Here is a 21,089-nt window from a genome sequence, read left to right as displayed (position 1 = left end):
CATATGTATTTTTGGATTTCCTCTACTATTTTCTTGAAGAATGAGATTGGAATATTCATAGGTATCGCATTGAATTTGTAGATAGCCTTGGGGAGTATTGCCAGTTTCAGGATGTTGATCTATCCATTCAAAGAGCATGGGAGGTTTTCCCACTTTCTTACATCCGTTTTCATTTCCTTTTTCAGATTTTTAAAGTTTTCATCATAGAGGCCCTTCACTTCTTTCATTACATTAATTCCTAGGCATTTGATTTTTTGTGGGGTTATTACAAATGGAGTTGCTTTCCTGATTTCAGCCACACTTTTCTCATTGTTGGCATACAGAAAAACCATTGATTTTTGAGGGTTAATTTTATATTCTGTTATTTTGCCAAAGTTTTGAAGATTCTGGAGGGGATTTGAACAGAATGGAAAATTACTGCAATGTTTGTGGGAGTGTAAACATGTTCATGTACTTTGGAAAATGCTATGGATATTACTCAAAAGACTCCACATAGAGCTCCCGTGTGACCCAGCAATCCCACTTTTGGGCATTTAACCATATGATCACAAACAAGACCATACTAAAACTACCAGCACAACTATGTTTATTGCAGCATTATTTACCATAGCTAACATATGGAACCAACCCCGTTGCTCCTCAGTAGATGAATGGATCAAGAAAATGTGGTATACATACACAATGGAATTCTATGCCTCCATCAGAAAGAATGGCATTGACTCATTTGTTAGGAAATGGAATGACTTGGAAAAATTATATTAAATGAAGTAAGCCAGTCCCAAAGAAATATAGATCCTATGGTTTCCCTTATTTGCAATAACAGTATATGTGTGAGACAAACAAAAACTGTCAGACAACTTGATGTTAAGTTAAATGAACCGCATGTTAAGGATTCAATTTTTAAATTTCCTGTGATTGGTTCTAAGATGTTTATAAGATGATTTCTTTGTTGCTTTGTATGTATATCCCCCAGAGTATAAGCCCTGCTTTCACTGGATTTGGTGTTGATATATTTTGTGGAAGGAAATGGAAAAAAATACAACTGTTTAAATAGGCTTACAGGTGGACCCATTACAATTATAAGATGAACAAGAAGTTATATTTAAAAATGTACTTTGCAATTTCAGTGGGGTGGGGGGTGGACGGGTGGGGATGTGGTGGTAGGAGCCTGTAGGGGTGGGGGTGTGGAAATGGGAAGGGATGTTATGGGGAAACAAAAGATGAGGCAACAATGCTTGATAAGAAACTTACTCACTATCTTGCCCATGTAATTGTCAACCCTCTGTATGATATTTTCATAATAAAACAAAACCAAACCAAACAAACAAAAAATCTACCAAGCATATGGCCCCCATAAAGAGGCGGGAGTTACAATCCTAATATCTGAAAAAATTGACTGCAAATTAAAATTAGTCACAAGAGATAAAAAAAGTTTATTATATACTAATTAAGGGATCTCTCCTTCAGGAGGATATTACAATTCTGAATATCTATTCACCAAACAATGGAAAACCCAAATTTATGCAAGAAACACTACTTTCTCTCAAAGATCACATAGATAAAAAGACATTAAATGTTGGGGGATTTAACACACTACTATCACTACTAGATAGAGCAACTCTTCAAAAACTCAATAGAGAAACTGCACATCTAAACAACTGCATAGATCAACTAGCTTTATCTGACATCTACTGAGTATTTCAACCAGCAGCATCAGAATACATGTTTTTCTCAGCAGCACATGGAACATTTTCCAAAATATTCCACATTTTAGGTAACAAATCAAACTTGTCTAAATTCACAAATATTGAAGTAATACATTGCATTCTTTTAGAATACAAGGGAATAAAATTAGAATTCCACACCAAAAGCCACCAAAGAGAGTCATGTAACACATGGAGGCTGAACAACACACTGTTGAATCATCAGTGTGTCATGGAAGAGATGAGAAAGGTAATTAAAATGTTCATGATATTCAACAAAAATGAACACACAAATTACCAGCTCCTCTGGGACACAGCAAAGGCAGTACTCAGAGGCAAGTTTATAGCTCTGAGTTCCTACATCAACAAATTGGAGAGATCTGAAACCAACAACATTTGAACCACCTTGAAAAAGAGGAGCAATATAAACTCCAATACAGTAGACGGAAAGGAATCATTAAAATTACATCAGAATTAAACAATTTAGAATCCAAATATGAAAACATAAAGAATCAAAAAGATAAAGAATTGGTACTTTGATATATTAACAAATTTGACAGACCCTTAGCAAATCTTATGAGAAAAAGAAGAGAATACACTCAAATAAATAAACTCAGAGATGAGAATGGAAACATCACCACAGAAACAACCAAGCTTCAGAACATTATAACGGAATATTTATCAAACCTTTATACTAGTAAGTTAGAAAACCTGGCAGAAATGGACATTTTCCTAGCAAATATTGTAATGCTGAAAGTAAACCAAGATGAGTTAAACCAGCTTAACAGGCCCATATCAAGCATTGAAATAGACACAGTAATAAGAGACCTCCCATCTCAGAAAAACTCAGGACCAGGTGGATTTACAGCGGAATTCTACAAGGCCTTCATGTCAGAGCTCACACCAATACTCCTTCAACTCTTCAATGAAATTGAAGGAGAAAGTTCATTACCGAACTCATTCTATGAAGCCATCATAACCCTCATCCCCAAACCAGGCAGGTACTCATCAAAGAAAGAGAACTATAGACCCATTTCTTTGTTCTCTTTCTTGGATGAGTATTGATGCAAAACTTCTCAACAAAATTTTGGCCAATTGACTTGAACAATTCATCCCAAGTATCATACACCAGGATCAAACAGGATTCATTTCAGGGATGCAAAGTTGGTTCAATATAACCAAATAATCTGGTATAATTCATCACATCACAAACAGCAAGGATAAGAACCACATGGTTATCTCAATAGTTGCAGAAAAAGCATTTGACAAGGTTCAATAACCCTTTGTGATGAGGGTTCTGGAAAAAATTAGGATTCCAGGGAACATTCCTCAATGCAATAAAGGCTGTATATGACAAAAACCTACAGCCAGCATAAAATTTAATGGTGAAAAACTAAAGCCATTTCCTCTTAACTCAGGAACAAGACAAGGATGTCCACTCTCTTCACTTCTCTTCAATTTAGTATTAGAATGACTAGCTACAGCAACAAGAAAAGAGGCAAATATAAAAATGATCCAAGTAGGGAAAGATGAAATAAAACTCTTCCTCTTTGCAGATGACATTAGCTTGTGTTTAATGAATACCACAGACTCCACACCCAAGTATTTCAAGCTGATTCTAAACTTTGGCAATGTAACATGGTATAAAATTAACCCTGAAAAAATCAGTGGCTTTTCTCTATTCCAACAATGAGAAAAGTGTGGCTGAAATCAGGAAAGCAACTCCATTTGTAATAGCTCCACAACAATAAAATACCTAGGAAGTAACTTCACCAAAGGAGCTAAGGATCTCTGTGATGAAAACTTTATAAACTTGAAAAAGGAAATCAAAACATAAATTCGATAGTGGAAAAATCTCCCATGTTCCTGGATTGGAAGGATAAACATCGTGAAAATGGCAATACTTCCCAAGGCTATCTACTAATTCAATGCAATACCTATCGATATTCCTACCAGATGCTTCAAGGAAATAGAAGACGCAATGCAAAAATTCATACGGAACAATTAAAAGACCCAAATAGCAAAAACAATCCTTAACAAAAAGAATAGTGCTGGAAGAATATCAATACCAACTTTTAAACTGTACTACAAAGCTATAATATTCAAAACAGCTTGTTACGGGCACAAGAACAGACCTCAGGACCAATGGAATAGAATTGAAAACCCAGCAATGAATCCACAGACCTACAACACTGTAATCTTCAATGAAGAAGCCAAAAAGTATAATGGAAGAAAGACAGCCTCTTTAGTAAATGGTGCTTGCAAAATTGGTAAATTACTTGTAGAAAACAAAATCTATATCCTTATATATCACCCTGCACCAGAATCATCTCCAAATTGACCAAATACCTCAGAGTCAAAGCAGACACTCTGAAAACTTTAAAGGATGGAGTAAGAGAACCCTAGGTCTCCTTTGCACAGACCAATATTTTCTTTAAAGAGACCCAGAAAGACAAAAACAAAACAAAAAAAAAGGATGGACAAATGGGATTGTATTAAATTGCATAACTTCTGCATGTCAAACACATAGCTAGCACGATCAGTAGAAGGTCTAGGGATTGGGAGATCTTCACTAGCCATACAAAGAACAAGGGCCTCATATCTAAAGTATACCTGGATCTCAAAAATATTAAATCCCCCAACAACAAATCCTCAAAGAAACAACTTCCCCATAAATCAATGAACTAAAAACTTAAAGGGAATCTTTTGTGACTAGGAAAGAAGGATGTCCAGTAAACACATGAAGAAACGCTCAACATCCTTACCCAGAAAAGAAATGCAAATCAAAACCACATTGTGATACCTCCTCACCCCAGATACAATGGCTATAATCAAGATCTCTAATAACAACAGATGCTGGAAGGGATGAGGACAGAAGGGAACCTTACTGCATTGTTGGTGGGAGTGTAAACTTGTTCAGCCACTTTGGAAATTAGTATGGAGGTTTCTCAAAGACTTTACATAGAGCTCTCCAATGACCTAGCCATCAGACTTTTGAGCATTTACCCAAGAGATCACAAACAAAACCATACTAAAGCTACCATCATAACTATGTTTATTGCAGCATTATTTACCATAGCTAAGATATTGAATCAAACAAGAGGCCCCTCAGTAGATGAATGGATCAAGAAAATGTGGTCTATATACCCAATGGAATTCTATGCTTCCATCAGAAATAATGACATTGCCACATTTGTTAGGAAACAGAAAGAATTGGAAAAAGTATATTAGGTGAAGTAATCCGAGCCCAAAGAAACATAGTTCCCTTGGTTTCCCTTACTTGCAATCCCTAGTATATGTCTGAGACAAGCGGAAACGTTCAGATAAGTTGATGTTTGGCGAAATGTACCCGAAAGTAAGAATTCAAATGTTTTTCTTTCTTATGATTGTTTCTAACAAATTTATAAGATGATTTCTTTCTTGCTTTGTATGTCCCTTCCACAAGGTATAACCCCTACTTTCACTGTATTTTATGTTGGTATAATTTGTGAAGGGGAAGGGAAAAATCAAATGAGGACCCATTGCAGCAATGAGATGTACAAGATTTATGTCGAAAAACCAACTTTACAACTTTGGCTGGGGGGGGATTAAAGGGGGGGAGTGGGGGGACGGGAAGGGATGGGAAGGGGAAACAAAGGAGGAGGCAAAAAAGCTTGATGAGAAATATACTCATTTCCTTGCACATGTAATTGGGCCCACTGTTTACTCTATTTTCACAATAAAATATTATCTGAAAAAATTGTATGAATGGATATGATTTTATTTTTCATTACAAACATAGAATGTAGTAAAAATTTTCATAGCAATTACACAGCACTAGGTTGAGGGCAGATTCAAATGTAAATAATATACTGTGTTCATGTACAGAATTTGAGCATGAAAAATTTTAATATGCCTGTGGTCCTAAAACCAATACCTTACTGATATTGTGTGACAAATACAACTTCCTATATGTACAGAAATTTTCCTTGTATATTTCTAATACATATTTTTATTGTAAATGTCCTGTGCACAGGGTTTACAGTTACATAAATAAGGTAATGAGTACATTTCTTACTGAGCATTTTAATCCTCTCCTTGTTTATTCCCATACCGTCCCTTCCTTCCACCCCCCCCAACCCTTCTCTACACACACCCCCCGCATCTGATAGAGTGTCTTGTACATCTCATTGTTACAATGGGTCAACCTGTATCCATTCCTTGTATCTTAAATGAAGAATTGCTGGCTTGATTTATGCTGATTCTACTTGTATAGATACACCTAAAATCACTCGCCAAGTCCAAGAGCACATAAATAATATGCACATCACTTTTTTTCATTTTGTTATAATTGTGTTCTACACATTTATTGACAGGTTACAAATTATTCTCAAATTTTAATGCATTAAAATACTTTCTTTTTTTCTTATTTTCTTAGCTAGGAAATCAGCAAGACCTCAGTAAGTATTCCTCACATAAGACTTTTCAAATGGGTTGGTGAAATGTTGAGCTGAGCTCCCATCTTTTCAGAACTCACACTTCTGCTTAGGAATTGATGCTGGCTGTTGGAAAAGAGCTCAAGGAAGAATGTCATTTAAAGCCTTATAACTTTATTCTGTACCGGGGTATTTTCTTGCTACTTTGTTTATTGAGCGTGTTTACAAGAACAACATTCCCTGGGGAGCAGGGAGATGCCATATGAGGTTTTCTTACTGAGATTTCTGAGTGAGTTGCTATCACTTGTACTGCATTTTGCAAATCGAATCTGTCAAAACCATTTTAAGAGATATTTGGTTTTAAAAGATATTTGGTTCCAAGCATTCTGTCTAAGGCATATTCAACAACTAGTGAAACTTGTGTTGTCTGTAGCTATGTGTCCTTCTCTATGTGTGCATGTATACATGTGTATAAGTATGTGTGTATTTTTGTGTATAGTAACATGCATGTCTACATATAGACGGGCATATACACACATATATTCATATACAAATAAATATACATATATAAATATATGTGCATATATATATATATATATATATATCAGTTGTTCAGTGATTCAATCTATAGTTCCCAGCATATTGCCACTCTCACAATGTGTACATGATAAACTGCTCTGAGGGTATTTGTTGTATGATAGACATCTTTTGTACTCACTTCCCCCATTAACCTTGTTTTTCATCCCTGAATACCTTCGGTCTACTTTGCATAGGTTAGCATTGTTTTCATTATATGTATTCACTGATAATAGAAGAAAAATTGGTTTGTAAAAGAAAGAGAACTTTTAGGTCAGAGGTTAAAAGTATCCTAACGTCTCAATGATTCTTATGAGATAAAATTTGTAATAGTAGTAAAAGTGAAAAGGAATTCCTAGATCTGTTGTTTTGCCATTTAGAATAGGAAAGAATAACATCACGTCACTATTATAACTCTTAAAGAATGCAAGGGTAACTGATGGTCGCTATCATTTTTCCACAACACCAGTGGATTCTGAAGGATAATAGTAGACCAGCAGAAATTCTAAGTACCAGACATGGAGCATGAAAGATAAAGAGAGGAAATGAGAGAGTGAAAGAGAAAGAGAAATATCACAATACTGAAAGTGCATAACAGATAAACAAGAGCTGTATGAGAATATTCATACTGCTATCTTTAGACTCTACATGTACATTTGGAGGTATTTGATGTATGTTAACCCATTAACATGAAATATAAAGTTATTTTGATAAAAATAAAAATGATTCAGGAGAAATTATAAATGCAAAAACAATCTTCACAGAAGCAAATTCTCAGAAATATTTCATCACTTTGAAAAGGATAAAGTGGATGAAGTTAGTAGTATGACAATTCACAAAGACATAAAAAGATATTAATATATTTCATTATATATCCCAAAGAAGAAAGCAATTATTGTTTAGATGATTTTTTAAAACACAGTCTCTCAGGTGTTGGGAAGGTGGCTCAGTGGTAGAGTGCCTGCCTTGCATGCACTGGGTTTGATTCCTCAGCATGACATAAGCCGAAAAAGATGGAAGTGTGTTGTGGCTCAAGTGTTAGCGCTAGCTTGGAGCTGAGGGAGAGCACCTAGGACCCAGAGTTCAAGCCCCATGACCAGAAAAATCAAAATATAAAACAAAACAAAACACAGTCTCTCACGTTTGTGGCTTCAACTCTGTAATACCACTGCTTCAGCCTAGGGCTAAGGTTTTAGGTGTGTATATTTATCAACACTCCTGATTCAGACTCTACTTAATCATTTTTTTTAAATAAATATTTTGTTCTTAATTTTCCTCTTTGTAAATTCACATGCCCTATAAAAAATGGTTCGGCCATCCCAGTAACCTTCTCAATGTACCTCCTAATAACGACTTTCAAAAAGTTGTATTATATTACAAGGAAAACAATGCTACAAATAAGGAAAACCAATAAAAATATTAATGATTAAAATAAAAACTAAAATAATTAATCAGTGTTTTCAGTATTTGAAGGGTATTACCTATTAGATTTTACAATTTTCTCACATCCCTGTACATTTAAAATGGGCTAAGGTTATGATATTCAACAAGAGGTTTTTAGGTTATGAGTAATCTTTAAAGTTACCCACTAAGATTACTCTTTATGGCTCATCTAATCATTTGTATATGTCTTATATCATCATTTGTTCCTCGCTAACATATAAAATAAGGAAGCCAGGGGCTGGGAAGGTAGTTCAGTGGTAGAGAGCTTGCCGTGCATGCTTGAGGCCCTGGGTTCAATTCCTCAGCACCACATAAGCAAAAAGAAAAAAGCCGGAAGTGGCGCTGTGGCTCAAGTGGTAGAATGCTAGCCTTGAGCTGAAGAGCTGAGGGAGAGCGCCCAGGCCCATAGTTCAGGCCCCACGACCGGACCCAAAAAAATTAAAAAACATAAAATAAAATAAGGAAGCCCTATAGTTTTAACAGAAACTGTGTAGTTAACAAAGTCTTAACTCTTTTTTCTGCTCCTTTACATAAAGACTTGGCAACTTCTGATTAGTAATGTTCCTATAAACTCTTAAGTATACATACATAGTAGCATATGTCTGTTATGTTACCATAAATCTTAAATATTTTATCGAAAAGTTTTATTACCTGCCAAACAGTCCTTGTTTTAGCATATATAAGCAAATTCCCAAAATTAAATATATTTAAACCATTAAAACTTTTAACAAAACTTAACACTTGCTGCAGTGTTCATTATGACAGGTGCCTTGTATAGAATAATTTAATTCCTCCTCCTACACATCTCTTGAACAACAAATATCTGGAATTATTTTGTTTTTGACATGTCAATCTTGATTTTAGTCTTAAATGTGTGCTTATTTAAGAAGTACATGGTTCTAAAATTTCATGAAAATTCTTTTAAACTTACTTTTTGTTGAATTGTCTAGTTTAAGAAAATCAATTACATTTTATATATAAAACATGTTCTATGTTCCATTCAGCATCACTTACTCTAACATTGGAACTATACAGAGAAGATTTGAATGACCCCTGTGCAAGGATTGCAGGCAAATTCCTGTACCATTACCTACTTTCACAACAACAGATGCTGGAGGGGATGTTGCCACAAGTTAACTGTACTGCACTCTTGGTGGGAGTGTCAACTTGTTCAACCACTTTGGAAAGTAGTATGGAGGTTCCTCAAAAGACTTCACATAGAACTCCCCTATGACACAGCAATCCCACTTTTGAGCATTTACCCAAAAGATCACAAACAAGACGGTACTAAAACTGCCATCACAATTATATTTATTGCAGCATTGTTTAAGATAGCTAAGATATAGGACCAACCCCAATGCCCTTCATCAGATAAATAGATCAAGAACATGTGCTATTTATACCAATGAAATTCTATGCCTCCATGAGAAAGTATGGCATGACCCAATTTGTTAGAAAATGGAAAGACTTGGAAAAAAGTTATTAAGTGATGTAAGCCAAGTCCAAAGAAACATAGGTCACACGGTTTCCCTAATTTTTAATAACTAATATAACTGGGATAAGCAGAAAAGGTCAAAATCTATGCACATATGACCAGATAAGATGTTGTTAAGGGAAATGAACCCCCAAATAGGAACACAACTGTTTTTTTTTTCTTTCTTGCTATTGTTCTAACGTACTTATAACAGGCTATGTGATTTTTTTTGTTTCTTTATATGTTCCTCCCCCATGCTCTAACCCTTGTTTTCACTGTATTTGAATTTGGTGTGCCCACCTCTTGTATATACGCTCCTGTAATTTGGGGGAGGGGAAGGATAAAAGCAAAATGCTGAAATAGGGATTCAGGTTGACCCATTGTAACAAAGAGATGCACAAGACACTATGTTGAAAACTGAACTTTACAAAAATTTAGGCAGGGGAAGTGGGGAGGGGCGTGTACTTGTAGAGGTGGGTGGGAAAGGACGGTAGAGGGAAAATAAAGGAGGAGGTAACAAAGCTTGTTAGGAAATGTACTCACTACTTGCTCATGTAAATGTGACCTCTCTGTACAGTATTTTTAAAATAAAAAACATATGAAAATGTTCTGAGATGAAAGAGTTTATTTCCTTTATTTTACTCATATAATATGTTTAACAAAGAAATTAATGTGAAACACTGATATGATGGTATTTTGAATGAATGTGTGTGTGTGCACGTGCACGTGTTCTCATGCACTTGCATGTATGTTGGTGTGCTCACAGTTTGAAAAAAGGGCGTCAAAGTCTTGCTAGGCCTGCTCTCTAGATTGGTGAGCTACTATATGAGCTACATCTCCATTCCTGGCCCTTTGCTAACATTAAAATTTTTGAAAAATTATCTCATGAATTTATTTTGTCCTGATTGGCTTGCACTGTTATCCACATATCTCTGGCTCCTGAGTAAATATGCCAAGTAGTTAGGATTACAGGTGTGACCAACCAGCACAAGGCTTTCAGAATAATTTTAAAAGTGGAAGAAAGTTTACTTCACGGGGGCTTGTTTTATCATCTCCTACTTATAAAGCACTTTGGAGTGATTATTTGTGATTTTTTTTGTTTTTTAGATTCTTAAGAAAGTAAGTGATGATATTTAAAATGGAACCTGGAAAAATGGGACAGAATATATTTGTCTCTCTTATAAGCTCAGCTCTGTGCATGATAACCCAATATCACCAACACAGTCTGTGTTGAAGACAAAAGGTAACAGAAAATAATCACCATGGCCAATAATTGTTATGGTATTATTTCTTGGACAATATGAACCTTGAATAGAGAGTGTAAGAGAATGGAGAGATTTTACCTATCTTTTGTGTATTGCTGAAAGACTTTTGGAAACTTTGACTCATTTCCTTCCTCACAGTGTGTGCTTGGACCATGCACTTATTGACTTTAATTACAATTTTTCCCAACACTAAAATGGCAATAACATTAGCATTATAGAAAATGTTATCTTAAGAATTAAGGAAAATAAAACTTGTGAAATACTTAACATAAACTTCCATGAATGAGTTTTGAGTTTAGTCAGCAGTTTTTTTAAAATACTAAAAAGAATGCGAAAAGTATTACAGAAATCATTGCATATAGTGAGCAAACAGAAGTAATGTTATCTATTGACCATGCTCTTCTTCCAAGGAAGCCAGGTGGATTATTTCTCATGCTGTAAATCAAACTTGTTATCTTATGTCTTGATAGTGTAAAAATATCAGGACAAAATAATGACGGAATGTTGTAGACTGAGGTGAAGTCCATATGAAAATGTGCAAAACTGATAAAACATAAAAGTATCTGAGCATTATATTGTGTTTTACATCATTTAAGTTACATTGCAAAGTTAAGAAAGACCTACAAGAATGGATTCTCTTTTTGATGTCCTATCATAGGTCCTTGGATGAACTCTTTCCTCATTCTTGTAAAGACATCATCAGATGAGGGGAACTATATTATTTTTATTTGCTTCTGTACATTTATTCTTCATTTGAAATCTGAACTACTTGAGACTGAAAGAAAACAAGGAAATTAGACACGCAGTCTTTGGAAAGAACAATCAATGTGAAATAAATAAAATGCATACAACCTTGTAAAAGGTCTGACTAAAGTGAGTTATATAGTCTCAAGCATAAACAGAAAATGATTAAGCAATATCATGTTATTTAAAATGGAAAATGTTAGGAGTTGCTTAATATTGTTCCTTTCTAATACCTTGAATTAATTATTGATTTTGTATAGAAAGATTAAAGATGAGATTAAAAAGAAACTTGATTAAAAGTGGACAAAAGTTCTGAATAGACATGCTCTCCTTAAACCCTGAAAAATTCCAGTGGGTTTACAAAGTTCCTTAATACCACTTCTATGCTGGTTTAATTCTTTTTGAGCAGAAGTCATTAGAGAAATGTAACTCAAACTTACTATGATACTACTTCATAATTATTGTAACTTTTATCAAAAAAATCAAAGGAATCCGGTGTGGTGGTAAAGGCTTTTAATTCCAAGCATATAGGAGGTTGGATTTAAGTCTAAGGCCAGTCTGGAGTATTGAAGATAATAAAAACCTGCCCTTTTTTACCTTTTAATAAAGGTAATAATGCTGAGAGTGTGGAGAAAAGGAAATTTTCTACACATTTCAACAAAATGCAGGTTAGTATTCTCCTTGTAGAAAGTAATATGCAGCTTTCTAAAGAACTCCAAAGTTGAAATATCATCTGCCCCACCAATCATGTGATTATTTCTCTATGAGTAACTCAAATATATCTGCAGTTCATTGTACTCATCATTCACAACAACAGCCAAGATATAAATCGAATTTCAGTGTTCAACTACAGACTAATAAAGCCATGCAAAAATATCTTTTTCTGTTTCATCCTTAGAATATCAAGAGACTTCTCCCATTAACCACAACTTACAATGACCTGAAAGATGTATTCTAAATGAAGAAAAATATTGTCTTCTGATCTTTGTAAACACACACACACACACACACAGAACACACACAAACACACACACACACACACACACACCAACATCAAACATTAAGAGAGAAATTTTTAAAAAGTAAAGCAAGGTGGAATTGCTGGGGCATTTAGGTCACAATGTAGAAGATAGTAGATATACAAGATGAACCGGTATAGAGTTGTAATGTACAATCATGAGGATACAGGGGACAACACCGGCCTTACATGGTTTCCCTTATTTGCAATATCTAGTATATGTCTGAGTCAAGCAGGAAAGGTCAGATAAGGTGATGTTAGGGAAATGGACCCTAAGATATGTATTCAATTTTTTTCTTTCATGCGATTGTTTTTAACACATTTATAAGACTATTTATTTGTTGCTTTGTATGTCCCTCCCCCACAGTATAACCCCTGCTTTCACTGTATTTGATGTCTGTATAATTTGTGGAGGGGAAGGGGAAAAACAAATCGTTTAAATAGGGAAACAGTTGGACCCATTGCAACAATGAAATGTACAAGTCGTTATCTCGAAAACGAACTTTACAACTTTGGTGGGGGGAAAAGGGGGAGGTTTGGATGGGGGGGGAGGATCAGAAGGGATTGGAAGGAGAAACAAAGGAGGAGGCTACAATGCTTGATAAGAAATGTACTCATTATCTTGTCCATGTAATTGTAACCCCTATGTACAGTATTTTGACAATAAAAAAACTAGAATGAAGCTATGTAAGTAGGAGTTGTTCTTCTGAGTAGGGGTTGCTCTTTTTGTTGTGCTTCCTTCAGTAATGGATAAGATGAACATATTTCTTTAAATATACCTGCTTGTTTGCAGAAATAATAACAAACACTATACCAATAATGTTGCATGCTCAATATAGAACAAAATGTCAAATTAAAATACATGATATTATCCTTGGTGTAAACTAATTATTGCAAATAAAGGAAACCATGGGACCTATGTTTCTTTGTCCAGTTTACTTCATTAATATGATTTTTTCCAAGGGGAGTACTATGTGAAGTCTTTTAAGATCTTCCATTTCCTTAAAAATGAGATGATACCTTTGTTTCTGATGAAAACATAGTATTGCATGTACGTATATCTCTCTGTTGTGTGTGTGTGTGTGTGTGTGTGTGTGTGTGTGTGTGTTTCACTTTCTTGATCCATTCATTTACTGAGAGGCATCTGGGTTGATTCCATATCTTAAGTAGGGTAAATACTACTGTGATAAAACATAATTGGGCTGGTAGCTTTAGTGTGGCTTTGTTTGTGGTCTCTAGGGTAAATGCCCAGAAGTGGGATTACTGGGTAATAGGGGAACATTATTGTGTACATCAAGGATAATATTAATAGTTGAGCGGAATAGCTCAATAGCTATGTACATATGACTCTATAAGGTGATTTAAAGTTAAATCAACACTTGTTGATTTAACTTTTTGTTGTTCTTAATATACTACGTGATTTGTTTTTATCCTTTTGTGTTTTCCACACCTATAGTTTATCTCCTGAAGATACTGTATTTTAATCTGATGCCCGGGTATTGTAAATATGTTGATCTGAACTTGGAAATGGAAGGAGAAAAAACAAAATGGTGAGACAAAGGACAAAGGAGTAACCTATGCAACTGTGATACTCACAAGACAATATGTTGGAAATAATCTTGGGGGGGGCGTTGGGAGAGAAGAGGGAAAAATTGGAGAAGGGGTAACAAGTTAGAAAAGAAATGAATTCCTTACCTTACTTGTGTAAGTATAACCCCTCTGTACTTTTCCTTAACAATAGAATTTAAATAGAAAATAAAATCTATGAGAGCAGCAATACAGGAGATAGCAGAGGGGGAAAATATTGTAGTATAGTGCAGTAAAACAGCTGTGGAGACCAGAAATTTTACTTTTACATAGGAAGTAATAAACTAGCACACAGATTTTCAGCCTCATGTCAGTCATTAAAATGGGGAAACAAAATGCACAATCAGTAAACCAATAGAGATAAAATAGAAAACTAAGCAAGTTGAATAGATGACTTGGACCAAGAATAACAAATGACACAATTAGGTAACAAATAACAAGCTGGTAAGTTTAAAAAATATTACCCATAATTCTATTAAATGTTGTGTACATCACAATTTCTTAGCACTATAATTCAAATCACAGTTAAATAATATATCATTATTATAATGTCATTTATTTTTGATTTCTTAGTATTGAATGTTTAATATAAAATTTTAATTTTAGCAGCTATAGAAAAGAAGAAAGTGAAATTAATTTTAATGATATATTTCATGAATTGTAAAATTGAGAAACATTAGAATTTAAAGAAATAATTTATCATTATTGTTTTATTTCTGTGAATTAATGTAATAATTCAAAGTGTATTCTACACTTAACACTCATCGTAATATCAAATAATAAATAATTGCACATGACTCGGTTTTAGGTGGAAGGATTTAGCACTGTGGTAAAATTCATACCACACAATACACGAGGGAATGACCCGTTTCATCTAGTTTAAGTTGTGGAAATTTGATTTCTACATGAATGTTAAATTCCTGTCTAGGTGACATCTATACAAGTATATAGAATTATATGCATGAGGAGTACTTCAGATGATACTTAAAAGTCATATTCATTAATTAAATTTTTATTATTTTGTACCAAATAAAAATTTATAGAGAGACTGAATTTCTGAGTAGATGATGGTGTATGTGGGCCAGATTATGCACATTGAGGCTTATTTTATATTCCTGATATTGTTTCTACAGTTAGATTTAATTTTCCATAACTGGGTTAAGTTATTATATTGGATATATGAAAGTGATTCTTTGCCATTAATCCTTTGCCAGTTGTCTAATACTAATATAACTTATCCATATGTTAGAAGTAATGGAAATAACAACAGATATAAGCAAGATAAATCAGTCTGAGGTAGAAAAGAATTTTCACCTTTATTTTGATAGCTGGTCCTTTTTACACTACAGAATATTCTTGGGAAAATGTGCTCCAGGCTGGCCACAACTGCAGAATATTATGGTTTGATCTATCATAAGAGAAGGAAGGCTGGGGAACGTCCCTTCCAAAAGTCTGCTCCCAGAGATGTGATCTGCTTTATGGTGGTTACGTGAAAATGAACATTTTTCACAGTCAACCTTGAAAAGCTATCTTGATAGACCATTTCTGTAGCTGGATTACTACAGACTTCTTCATAGTTTTGTAAAGATGCCAGGTTTCCTCATTTTGAGACAATTTAACAGGAATTTAGTCACCTGTGTTTTGTATCTTTCAGGGAAAAACCAAATGACCCTAAGCCAGGGAATCACTGGGGCCCAGAAATGCTACTACCTTGAATAGTAATCCTAGACCTCTAAAACAAAACACACAAACACACACACACACACACACACACACACACACAATCAAACAATCAAACAAACAAAAAAATCCAGTTAATACAGCCAGTCAGGGCTGTTATCACAGCCTACTTGAAGTCAGGCAAAAAAAGAGAAGCTGAGAGTTATTTAGCTGATAACCAATATATTTTTTATGAGGCAGACTGAAATGAGACCCCAGAGAGAGGGTCAGGAAGACTGATCAGAGAGACTAAAATTGGTCACACAAATATTGGAAAATAAAATTCTTTGCAGAACAAATAAATCATAGTAAGCCTGCACATATAAGAAAAAGACAGCAGACCAAATTCCAGAAATGCACATTTTCTTAGAGGTCAGCTTAATGAATTAGCAATGGAAATATTTGAATTCTTAAATATTTGACCACATGTGGAAGAAGGCTGAAGAGAAAGAAAATGCCATCACTCTGTTAGGAGGTCCAACATCACATTAGGAAGTAATCAAGCACAGATTTGTAATAAAAAGAGTAAATAATTATTCCAAATGAGGGCTTCATTTGTTTTGATCTAACAGTTCTTGATTTAGGTGCTAGCAATTACCATACAATTGATCCAGTCCCACAGCTGAGTTAATACTGACCGCAGTATTCCCACATGAAGGAACAGAGAAAATTTACAAATGTCTGATGAAATGAGTAGAGGGTGAAATGTTCTAATAATGATATCTGAGGTTTAGAATCAGGTGATGAGGTGGATTTTCTTTTCTAAAAATCCATCATTTTTAGCCTGGTGCCAGTGGCTCACAGCTGTAATCCTACCTACTCAGGAAGCTAAGGTCTGAGGACGGCCGTTCAAAGCCAACCTGGCAGGAAAGTTCCTGAGACTCTTATCTACATTTAACCACCAGAAAACCAGAAGTGGCACTGTGGCTCAAGAGGTGGAGCACTCACCTTGACTTGAAGAGCTTAGGGACAGTGTCCAAGCCCATATTTCAAGCCCCTCAACCATCAACAAAAATCTCCCTTTTCTTGGATCTTTTCCTAACATTCAACAAAGAAGCCATTTTATCAAGCACTACATTTAAGTCCTATTCTAGCTACTGCAAATAGAATGATTTGGTATCCTATGACAAATGGTTCATATTTGCGGAATCAAATACCAGCAATGGTAACTTTTTTCCAGTCCTTGAACTCTGGGTCTGGGCCCTGAACATGGTTATGCTGGTAGCTTTCATTTGAGCTTGTTTGTTATTTATTGGATTACTGCCAATGAGGGTAATTACTGGGTGTAAAGGGAGATATATGTTTAGTCTTTTCAGGAAACTCCGTACTGCATTCCACAGTGGTTGAACAAGTTTAGTTTCCCACCAACAGTGTAATAGAGTTCCCAATTGGTTACATCCATGCCAGCATTTTCTATTGCTAGTTTTCTTGATAATGGGCATTCTAATTGGGATGAGGTAGCATCTGTCTTGTTTACTTGTAGATTTGTGGGCACCTTCTAGCTACCATGAATGAATCCATGAAATCTATATTGCTCGGTGTCTGCATTCCTTTCTCTTTTCTCTTAGTATAATTTTCCCAAGCCTTTCATTTTCCTTAATATTGGTGAAAAGTCATCCTTTCTGATGGGTGAATAGAATTCCAGTGTGTATGTGTGTGTGTGTGTGTGTGTGTGTGTGTGTGTGTGTGTGTGTGTGTGTGTGTGTGTGTGTAAGATGATTATAGGCCCATGAGTTCATTTCTATGTCTTCTGTTTCATGTGTACTTTTGTAATTCCATATTAAATTTGGATTGCTTTCTTTACTGCATTGAAGAATATTGTTAGGATTTTGATGAGTATCACATGGTCAATTGTTTGGGGCAGTATTGCAGTTTTTGACACTTTAATTCTTCCACCCAGGAACATTGAAAGTTTTTCCATATCCTTGAATCTCCTTCAATTTCCCTTTTTAGAATTAATGTTTTCACAGTAGAGTTCCTTCACATTTTTAGTTAAATTAATTAATTCCTCATTTTGTTGTTGTTGTTTTTTGTTTAGATTAGATTTGATTTTGAGGCTAATACATATGAGGTTGTATTTTGGATTTCAGGTTGGTTCTTCCCATTGTTGGTAACACAGAAAAACTACTGATTCTTGGTGGGTTTTATACCGTGCTACATAGCTGAAGGTTAGCATCACCTTTCCTAACTTCAGGGAGGAAGCTATAAGGACTTTTAAATACAGGATCATTTCATCTGTAAAAAGGGATAGTTTTACTTCTTCCCTATTTGTATCCCCCCCCCCTTTTTTTCTCTTTCCAATTGCTCTTGCTAGAAAGTCCACTACCATTTTGAAGAGTAGTAGAGAGTGGACATCCTTGTCTCATTCATTGTTTTAATGTCTTAATGCTTCCACTGTTAGATAAATGCAAATTATCTCTATCATAACCATACTCTGTATTATATTGAGGAGTGTTCCATGCATTCCTAGGTTTTTAAAAGCTATTTATATATCCATATAGATGATCATGTGTTTCTCACCCCTGCTTCCACTGATGGTTTGTGCTATGGTTATTGACAAGAATATTGAATCAAATTGTATCCTAGGATGAATCCTTTTTGATCATACCATATGGCTTTTTTTGTTAGTTACTGAAATTGGCTGGTGAGAATTTTATTAAGAAGTTCTGTAGTAATGCTTATCAAAGAGTTCTCTTTCTTCGGTGAGTCCCTATGTGATTTAGGGAAGTGTCTAATTCTATTTTCATAGAATGTGTTTGATAATTCCATTTCCCTTTCCATTCCATTGAAGAGTTAGACCTGCGTATTGTAAGTTCTTTGCAGGCCTTAATTTCATGGTAAATTCATTGAGTGCTAGCCTTTTCTAGAATGGGAAGTGGTTTATTGGCATTTAATTTTCATTAATTCTTATGTTTTACTTCTTGCTTCAGATTCAGTATAGGAAAGCATCAATTTCTTCCGGATTCTCCAGATTATTGGCATAAGGTTTTCAAAGTACTCTCTTATACCATTCTCAATGTTGCTTATATCTGTTGTGTTGTCTCATTTTTGTCTCTAATTTTCTCTATTTGAGTTAGTCCTCTTATTTTTTTTTATTATGAAAGTGATATACAGAGGGGTCGTTACAGTTACATAAGTAATGAGTACATTTTTTAAGTGTTAACCCTTCCCCATTTTTTCCTGCTTCCCCCAACCCTGACATCCCACTCCCGCAAAGTTGTAAAGTTCATTTCTAACATAGTGTTAGAACCAGGTTAACATGTATAAGACAAAGGGTACAGAAATAAAAAACAGTGAGTACAAGGAATTACCCAAAGGGTAAAAAGTAAATAGAAATAACCAAAAACAGGTCACTATACAATCATCTTGTATCTATTTCTTGAAGCTCATTTCGATAAGCATCATTTTATATGGTGATATGCATATTGCTTTTGAGCTATTGTGACTATTGTAGACATATTCTAGTGTTTCCAAAGGATTGAAAATCGGTGGCCTATGATTCTTTGGGTCTTGCTTGTTTGACTTATTATATTTTAGAAGTGATTGCATTTCCTTACAAATGGGGCAATGCCATTCATTCTGATGGAAGCATAGAGTTTTGTTGTAAACGTATATGACATTTTCTTGATCCCTCATTGCGGGCTCATAGGGGAGCTCTATTGAGGAACCTCCATACTTCTTTACAGAGTATTTGAACAAGTTTACATTTCCACCAATACTGTAGTAATGTTCCTTTTTGGCCACATCCCCACAGCCCAGCATCTTTAGTTTTAGTTCTCTTCATAATGATCACTCTAACTGGGGTGAGGTGGAAGGCCAATGTTGCTTTGATTCGCACTTCTTTTATGGCCAAAAATGTTGCATATTTCTTCATGCGTCTATTGGCCATGCATATTTCTTCTTCAGAGAAGTCTGTCTTTAAATCTTTAGCCCACTTATTAAGAGAGTTCTTATTTCTTTGAGGATTTGTTTTTATTTGGGGGGGAGTTAACTTTTGGGGCTCTAAATATATTTGAGATATGAGGCCATAGTGTGTTGCAGAGCAAGTAAAGATCTTCTCCCAATCTGCTGGCTTTTTTTATTAACTTATCTATATAAGTTCTCTTCTTAGTCAGGTTGTGTCAAGTCTGTTAATTTATTTAAAAAAACCAACTCTTTTTAAAAATTCTTTCTATGTTTTATTTTGTCTTTATTTATTTCTGATTTTTTAAACTTCTTTCTGTCTACTGCTTTGGGTTAGGGCTTGCTCCTGTTTTCAAGGCGTTTGAAGTACATAATTAAAATATTTGTTTGAGATTTCCCAAATTGCTTGATGTAGGTACTCAGAGCTATAAATTTTCCTCTAAGTACTGCATTTCCTGTGTCCCAGATAAGCTAGTATTTTGTGTGATCATTTTTGTTAAATTCCAGAAACTTTCCGTTGTTTTCTAATCCCTTCAGTGTCCCACTGGTCATTCAGCAACGTGTTATTCAGTCTTCATGGGTTTGACAATGGTTTTTTTTTTTTTGCTTTAGCTGTTTAATTCTAAGTTTATTATGTTACATTCTGACAAGATATGGGAGTTCAATTAATTTTTCTTTCAATTTGGACAGAATTTCTGAGTGACATAGGATATGTTCTATTTTGGAGAATCTTCCATGAGCTGCTGTGAAGAATGTATATTCTGATGATGAATGTATATTCAGTAGATGTCTGTTTGGGCTAGGTGGTCAATGTAGTTATTTAGGTCTGCAGTTTCTTGGTTGAGTTTTTCCTGGATAGGTCATTCATGGATGACAATGATGTGTTGAGGTATGTTTTTAGGTTAAGTAGTATTTGGTTGATGATGTGGAATGCTCCAGGATTCAGGGCACTGATATTTAGACTTGTTATATCCTCCTAATTGAGCGTTGTCTTTATCAATATGTAATGTCTCTTCATACTAATTTTAATTTAATTCTATTTTATCTTATGTTAGTAATTCTACTGCAGCCTGTTTATGGTGTCCATTTGCTTGAAAATATTCCTTCCAGCATTTCAGTTTGAGTATGTGTTTGTTTTGGTCAATAAAATATATCTCTTGTAGATGTTAGATGGATGCGACTTGTTTTTTGATACTACTATTTAATCTATGTCTTCTATTTGGAAATTTAAGTCCATTGATG

The 21,089-nt window shown here is 34.8% G+C and overlaps 1 non-coding gene across 1 annotated transcript; it reads left to right on the top strand.

Annotated features, from left to right (window-relative positions):
- The first annotated feature begins 9,128 nt into the window (after positions 1-9,128).
- On the top strand, positions 9,129-9,235 carry LOC138811613 (U6 spliceosomal RNA). The gene has a single exon (XR_011367451.1). It is a non-coding gene; the product is annotated as a U6 spliceosomal RNA (small nuclear RNA).
- Positions 9,236-21,089: the final 11,854 nt, after the last annotated feature.

Source organism: Dipodomys merriami, unplaced genomic scaffold, assembly GCF_024711535.1.
Source record: "Dipodomys merriami isolate MVZ:Mamm:240054 unplaced genomic scaffold, mDipMer1.0.p SCAF_54, whole genome shotgun sequence".
In the NCBI taxonomy this organism is placed as follows: Eukaryota; Metazoa; Chordata; class Mammalia; order Rodentia; family Heteromyidae; genus Dipodomys; species Dipodomys merriami.
The sequence above is the reverse complement of the archived record's forward strand: the minus strand, read 5'-3'. Positions and strand labels throughout refer to the sequence as shown.